This window comes from Pyxicephalus adspersus, chromosome 12, assembly GCF_032062135.1.
Source record: "Pyxicephalus adspersus chromosome 12, UCB_Pads_2.0, whole genome shotgun sequence".
Classification (NCBI taxonomy): domain Eukaryota; kingdom Metazoa; phylum Chordata; class Amphibia; order Anura; family Pyxicephalidae; genus Pyxicephalus; species Pyxicephalus adspersus.
This window is the reverse complement of record NC_092869.1, coordinates 3,587,391-3,594,556: the sequence shown is the minus strand read 5'-3', so window position 1 is coordinate 3,594,556 and position 7,166 is coordinate 3,587,391. Positions and strand designations below refer to the sequence as shown.

The 7,166-nt window shown below is 47.7% G+C and overlaps 1 protein-coding gene across 1 annotated transcript in view; it reads left to right on the top strand.

The window, feature by feature from the left end:
- PEA15 (proliferation and apoptosis adaptor protein 15) overlaps positions 1 to 7,166 on the top strand; it is a 41,228-nt gene that overhangs the window by 8,929 nt on the left and 25,133 nt on the right. The window lies entirely within an intron of this gene.

Sequence of the window (7,166 nt, the reverse complement as noted above, 5' to 3'; positions counted from 1 at the left end):
TTTTTATCTCTGTGACTTTTCCTTATTACATGCAGAGACAGTAACATTATTTTTCTCCTGTGCTTGTAGGCCAGTATGGGGGGAAATTCCCTCCTGGTCTGAGCTGAGATGTAAATTAGCTGACACCCAGAGTAATTAGTAGTGGGGGGGTTTGTTGTGTCTGTGCCCCCCCCCCCTTCACCCCTGGGTGGAGCCACCCAAACAGCTGCTACATTTTTTCACAAATTCTCCCACCCAATGTCTGACAAGCGCAGGGACCCCATTTATATGTAAATCGGAGCCTCCAGAATTCTTTGCAGCGTATCCAGGAAACTTGTATATTTTGGTGCAGGGAAGAGTTTCCATATCCCTTGCCAAAATGCTTTGCCTGTAAATTGTGAATAGGTACAGCTGGGGTGCCCAGTCATTGTTACTCTCCCAAAATGCGAGGACTTCCCACGTTTGGTGTATCTTGGTGGTGGCCCCTATCACCTACCCCTCCTACAATGTCACCATGATGGCACCACTCTCTATTCCCTACAAAATTGCATTTGTTCTATGCAATATTTTCCAAAGGTGATTCCATCATTTGATTTGGGGTAAAAATTTGGCAAGGATGTAACTACCTTGAAATCCCCAGAATTGCGCAAAATTTCTCCCACTGAGATTGACCCCAATGATAGAACACTATTACTCCCGATAGCACCAACAATGGGGCTTTTTTCCTTTTACCGGCACCAAAGATGGGGCACTATTCCTTCCACTAACATTTATGGGCACAGAAACCAATAATGGGGGCTTTATTCCACCCAGTGACACCAACAATAGGGCATTTTTCCTCCCACTGACACCAATGGTTGGGCAATAATCCTCCAATGAACACCAAAAAATTACCCCCATTCGCCCAATAGACACCAATGATGGGGTACAATTTTTCAAATTGACACCAAAATGTGGGGCACTTTTCTTCTTACTGGCACCAGAGATGGGGCACTAGTCCTCCCATTGACCCCAACCATAGGGCACTATTCCTCCAGCTGAGTCCAATGATGGGCACTATTCCCCTCAATGGCACCAATGATGGGGCATTATTCTTCTCTTTGGCCCCAACAATACGGCATTATTCTTCCTTCTGGCATCTACAATGGGGGACTATTTCTCCATCTGGCACCATTGATGGGGCATTATTCCTCCCAATTATGCCAACGATGGGGCATTACTTATTATTATGGGGCATTACAGCACTATTCCTTCCACTGACACCATCAATAGGGAACTTTTCCTTCCACTGGCACCATTGACAGGGCACCCTTCCTCCACTGGACACCAACCAATGAGTACCCTTTGCCCAATAGACACCAATGATGGAGTACAATTTTTCAAATTGACACCAAAATGTGGGGCCCATTTCTTCCTACTGGCACCAGAGATGGGACACTATTCTTTCCATTAACCCCAACCATAGGGCACTATTCTACCAGCCGACTGCAACGATGGGGCACTATTCCTCCCAATGGCACCAATGATGGGGCATTATTTTTCCCACCGACACCAACAATACAGCATTATTCTTCATTCTGGCATCTACAATGGGGGACTATTCCTCCAACTGGCACCATTGATGGGGCATTATTCCTTCTAACTATGCCAACAATGGGTCATTACTTCTCCCACTGACACTAACTATACAGCACCATTCTTCCCATGGACACCATCAATGGGGAATTATTTCTCCTACTGGCACCATTGACAGGGCACTATTTCTCCAATGGACACCAACCAATGGGTACCATTTGCCCAATAGACACCAATGATGGGTCACTATTCCTCCCACTGGCACCCTTGACAGGACATCATTCCTCCTTTGGACACCAACCAATGGGCACCAATTCCTCTAATTGACACCATTGACGGGGGCCTATGGGTGACTATTCCTCTCACTGACACCAATGATGGAGTACAAGATTTGGTAACTACCCCTCTGCACGAGGCGCCTCCCTTGTACATTACATTGGGGGTCCTTAAAAAATTTTTTATTGTACAAAGGTGACGCCAAAAAAAATAATGTTGTGAAGCCATAACCAGTAAGTCTGCGGATTCACTCGTATTCTCCTCCGTCTTTTACACGCCATTCATCCGGAGGGCTTTGTAGGAGGACAATTCGGCGGCATGACAAGGTGGCGGATTGTTCTGGTGACGTGTTTGTAGTTGGGAGATCAGAAAGCGATTTTTGATTTTTGTAGAAGGAAGTCGTCGCGGTTCTGGGAGCTTCGTCTGTGCAGCTTGGACTTCCCCTATGAGAATGACTCTCAGTCTGGCCTGGTTTTTTTTTATCTGATCTGAGAAGTGATTTTACAGATGGAAACCGCGCAGCCCGACGAGTTAACCCCTCACCCACCGCCCGCCGACGCCAACTCCGGATTTATAAAATCCAATTTGCCGAGATATAAACTCAGCTTATCCGTCGGTTTCTGCACCGATTGGTGGTCCTACAAATATGCAAATTTCAGTAGCTGATCCGCAGCCTTCCTATTGGTCGTTCCCAAAGATGGGGACTATACTGGCCAATAGGAATTTGCTGCTGGTATATTATAGACATTTGAAGCCAAATTCATTGCCACAGCCAGATTACAATCTCTATATCATGAGAGGCGCTGGACGGTTATACCACATGACCGGATTTGGACCAATGGTGGGGTGTTGCTGCACTGAAATTATTGAAGCCTCAGAATAAAGTGGTCTCACCATATAGCACAGGGACACCAATAGCTTTAGGGGTTTTTTTTTTACCTTCAGGGGCCAAGAATTTTTTTTCCTCTTCCCTGATCCTTCCGCTTAGTGGGGCATTACACTCAACGGGAAATATTAACGCTGCATAAAATTAAGACAATGTTTTACTGCCTGGAGCTGGGGGGTTTACAGCTAAGATCACACTTCTGGGAGTACAACTGCTCGTTAATTAAGACTGCGAGCGGAGTGTTGTGCTGAGTTAGTCATTGGAAATGTGGATCAGAGGGAGAAAATGTAATGGTGGGGGGAGGGGGTCACACGATGAGATTCTACATTGCTGTTTCATAGTTGTTTTTTTTCTGAATGTTGTATAATAAAGGGGGACCAAACTGCAGCCATTCAATTTAATTAGCCCTGGGGGCAGAGTCCCTCCAGGTGACAGCAACAATGGGGTACTATTCCTCCCTCTGACCCCAATGATGGGGGAATTCCTCGCACTGTCACCAATATCAGGGCAATTCTCCCCGTTGACCCCAATGATGGGGCAATTCCGCCCTCTGACCCCAATGATGGGGGAATTCCTCGCACTGTCACCAATGACGGGGCAAGTCTCCCCATTGACACCAATGAAGGGGCAATTCTGCCCTCTGACCCCAATGATGGGGCAATTCTCCCCTTGACACCAATGATGGGGCAGTTCCTCCCATTAACAACAACAATGGCGCGATTCCTCCCATTGACACAAACAATAGGGCAATTCCGCTCTCTGACCCCAATGATGGGGCAATTCCGCCCTCTGACCCCAAAGATGGGGCAATTCCTCGCCCTGATCCCAATGACAGGCACTATTTTCTTCATTAACAACAATGATGGGGCAATTCCTCCCTCTGGCCCCAATGATGGGGCAATTCCTCCTATTGACATCAATGATGGGGTATTACTACTCCCTCTGACCCCAAACATTGGGCACAGTTTCCCCCAGTAGCACTAACAATGGGGCAATAATCCTTCTACTGGCACCAACAATGGGGCCCTATTCCTTCCATAGTGTCCAACAGCCACCTGTAGTCTGCACCAAGCCCACGTAGCAGGGTGACAACCCAGCAACACAATTAGGAGACAGGGACAGAGCGTTGTCACTCTATCACAGGAAGTGTCTGAACAAGGACCTCCATGGCAGGATCACCAGGGGATTTTTTCATTTGGAAATTGGAGTTAGGGCGAGGGGGTTGACTGGGTGGTTGGGTGGGTGGTGGGGTAGTATCACTTATTTGTATAGAGGAAATACATGGATGAACGTTTAGTAATCTGCTTTTATATTTTGATGAATCTCAGCTTGGATTGGGGAGGATGGAGAGATTTGGGGAGTTCCATCGCTCTCAGGGGGGTCCGGCGGTTGTGGGGGAGTCATTGCGCTGAGAAGCTTAGTGGTGGGAAAATCAGCATCGTCCATCTGTTCGGAGGAAGTCATCTGATGAGGGATCAGCAGATCTCAGTTTGACCTGAATATGACGATCTTGGCTGCTTCCTGGGCCTGGGGGGGTGTAAAATGCGTCGTTTGTTGCGTCGCTGTCTGCGATCAGCGGCCAGCTGTGCCTACGCAGAATCCCCTCCCCGCGCCACAATCCTGAGAGCGCTGCAAATGTCAGACACAAAATCCTCCAGATGATTTTATTTCGACTGCAGCTACCCAAAATCTGTCCATTTCCCACGCACACCAGCTGAAAGGTAAAAATCAGGCTGGGGTTGCGAGCGATGGCTTCTGATTGGGAGGCAGATGTAAGCGGTAGGCCATCTAGCTGATCCGACACAAATTTCACGTCGACCAATCAACTGCTTGGTTGGAAAACCCAAAACGCGTCAGCCATGCTTACCATATTCTTCTGATCATGTGACCACATGACGAATGGGAATTCCTGATTGGATTCACTCGATTCATCATTCACATGACACAACTTATTGAAAGGATAAAAAAAAAGTCACTTGTCAATGGTCAAATGTTTAATTCACTTTATATTCACTCTTAATCCAATTGTGTTATTTGATTGGCAATTGGATGGGAAGTTCGGTGGGCATGTACCAGGCTTTGGAGATCCTTGGAGGAGGGACAGAATATAGGGTGGGCGTCGCCGCTATGCTGATACCCAATGGCAGCCCAGGAAGCAAGAAGGAGGCGGGGCACTGACACCAAATTGAAGTTGTAGGGGAGGGGAGGGTCACAAACCGACTTTTCTGCATGGATATATTCCTGGCTTGCCATGTAAAAATAACATTATCACCCCGATCATTAAAAAGACATCCAATCCGGTGACTTTGCCTAGGCTGTGATGATGTCATCGGTATGCTGCAAACATTACGGAGCATTTCCTCAGTCTCCTCTCTCCCAGTGATCATGAACATTGCATTAGATGCAGCAGGGATTGGTGGAATTGTTGTGTAGTAGATGCTGATGCCTGAAACAAAATGGTGCCGTCTTTCTGGAGACAAACACAGATGACGGCATTGTCAGGAAGAATCATGTGACCTCCTAGAGGTAATAATACTCTGGCAGTCTCTGGTGACAGGTCCACTTGAAGCTCCCCCTCCCCCCTTGCACACCTCCTGATGGGTGATGAGATGTGGATGGCGGTGAGAAGGAAGCGGCGTCAGAAGGTGCGAAGATTCATTATTCCTGTAATTATAGAAATGGTGGCAGCGGCGTGAAACGCTGAGTATGAATATTATTTATGCACAGAAACTCAAAACTTATCTCCTTCATCAGCTCAGGCTCATCGCCTAAATTGTCACCAACAGCCAATCATGTGTCTCCTTTCAACCTCACACTGGAGAAATGGCAGCTGGATTCTGATTGGCTGCTGGGTAGTCACACATGTATATTATGTCTCAGTCCTGCCGCTGACAATGCCTTCATCTGCTTTTCTCTCCATAAGCACAGCACCATATTTATTCAGGCATCACCCACAATCGCTTCCTTGGACTGAGATCCCGGCCCACAGATGGCGCTGTTGTGTAAATTCCGGGGTCCTTTCAGTTTCATGTTCACAAATGTCTGAGATAGATCAGCCCCCGGGGAGACTTCCATCCTATAACTTGCTGCAAAGTTACAATGTATAGTCCGAGGGGGAGGAGCTTCAGGAGATGTCCCCTCCCACTTGCTGCCCAGACAAAGTCATGTGACCTGAGAACAGCGGGGTAGCTTGTTATATGTTTATATAAACTTCTGATTGGTTCACTTTAAGTCCCACCCCTGAGGAATGCTAAAATATAATAGAAACACAAATATAGAAATATTTTTATAAAAATTATAGCTCAGCATCTGGAATGTTTGGCCAAGGGGGATTCGCTCTTTAATTAACCCCAAGGGCCACATTTGGGTCATCCAGAGTGCAGGGGGCCCCCGTACACCGTCCTTCGCATTACCAATGGAATGCCATTCACAATTTGCATTTCTCAGCCGGTGACAGCAGAGAGGTTCCGGCGTTAGATTTCGTATCACGAGGCTGCCAGGCCCCGACGGTCCATTGTCCCGGGCAACCTCCCATAAAGGGGCCATTGTTATGGCCAATTCCAGGCGCGCCCCCCTCTCCTGCTCCTTTTGTTTGCTCCCCGCAGTTTTTTTTGCATAAAGACATCAGCTGGCCGGACATTCCATTCCATTTAAAAGGGGGGGAGGGGGGAAAACTGTGAGAGTAAAGTTAGTTCACAGGGTAAATAGGAACATTGAGGGGGACCGGTGAAAAGGACAAGAGGGGGAAATAAAAGTGGAAGTGGGTTGATGGGCGGGTGCATAATGGTGCCTAAAAGGGCACTTTGGTGCACTGTAGCACTCCGCATGCACTACCGGGGGTCAGAACCTTGGGGGGTGCATAGGTAGCTCTTGAAGAAAAGCAACATTGCGAAGATGTAAATAGTACCACTGAAGGCATGCTAAAGCGACCCCAAGCAGTAATGGTTGAGAGGCCACTTTAGCATGCCTTAGGTCACTATTTTAGCTTGATGAATCGGGACCTCTGTGTCTTAGTTATACCGTGACACCACCATTTGTCTTTGTGAACGATTGGCCATTGGAGCTTGGAATGCTTTACATTTGGAGTTAACTCTTTGCTTTTCCCCCCGCCCCTTTCTAAAACCAGTGAAAAGTTGTTGTGTTCCCTGATTCAAGCCCTCCATCTGATTGTAGCATGAGAGTGAGATGGCTTGGTGGGGTATCATGTGACAGGAGGCTGCGGCACCTACTAGAAGCCCTATGAGAGGCCTCCTGAATGTGGTTAATGGAAATGTTGTGGCTGATTTCAGCACGGCTGCAGTGTTTGCTGGCTGATCTCAGGAAACCATAAAACAAGAAGAGGAAATGAGACAGGAAGGTGCGAGGATGGGGAAGGCACAGAAAGACCCTCGGGGGTCCCAGGCTGACTGAAGTTCCAGACATGGGAGGGGGCCGCGTTCAGGCCGTTGGT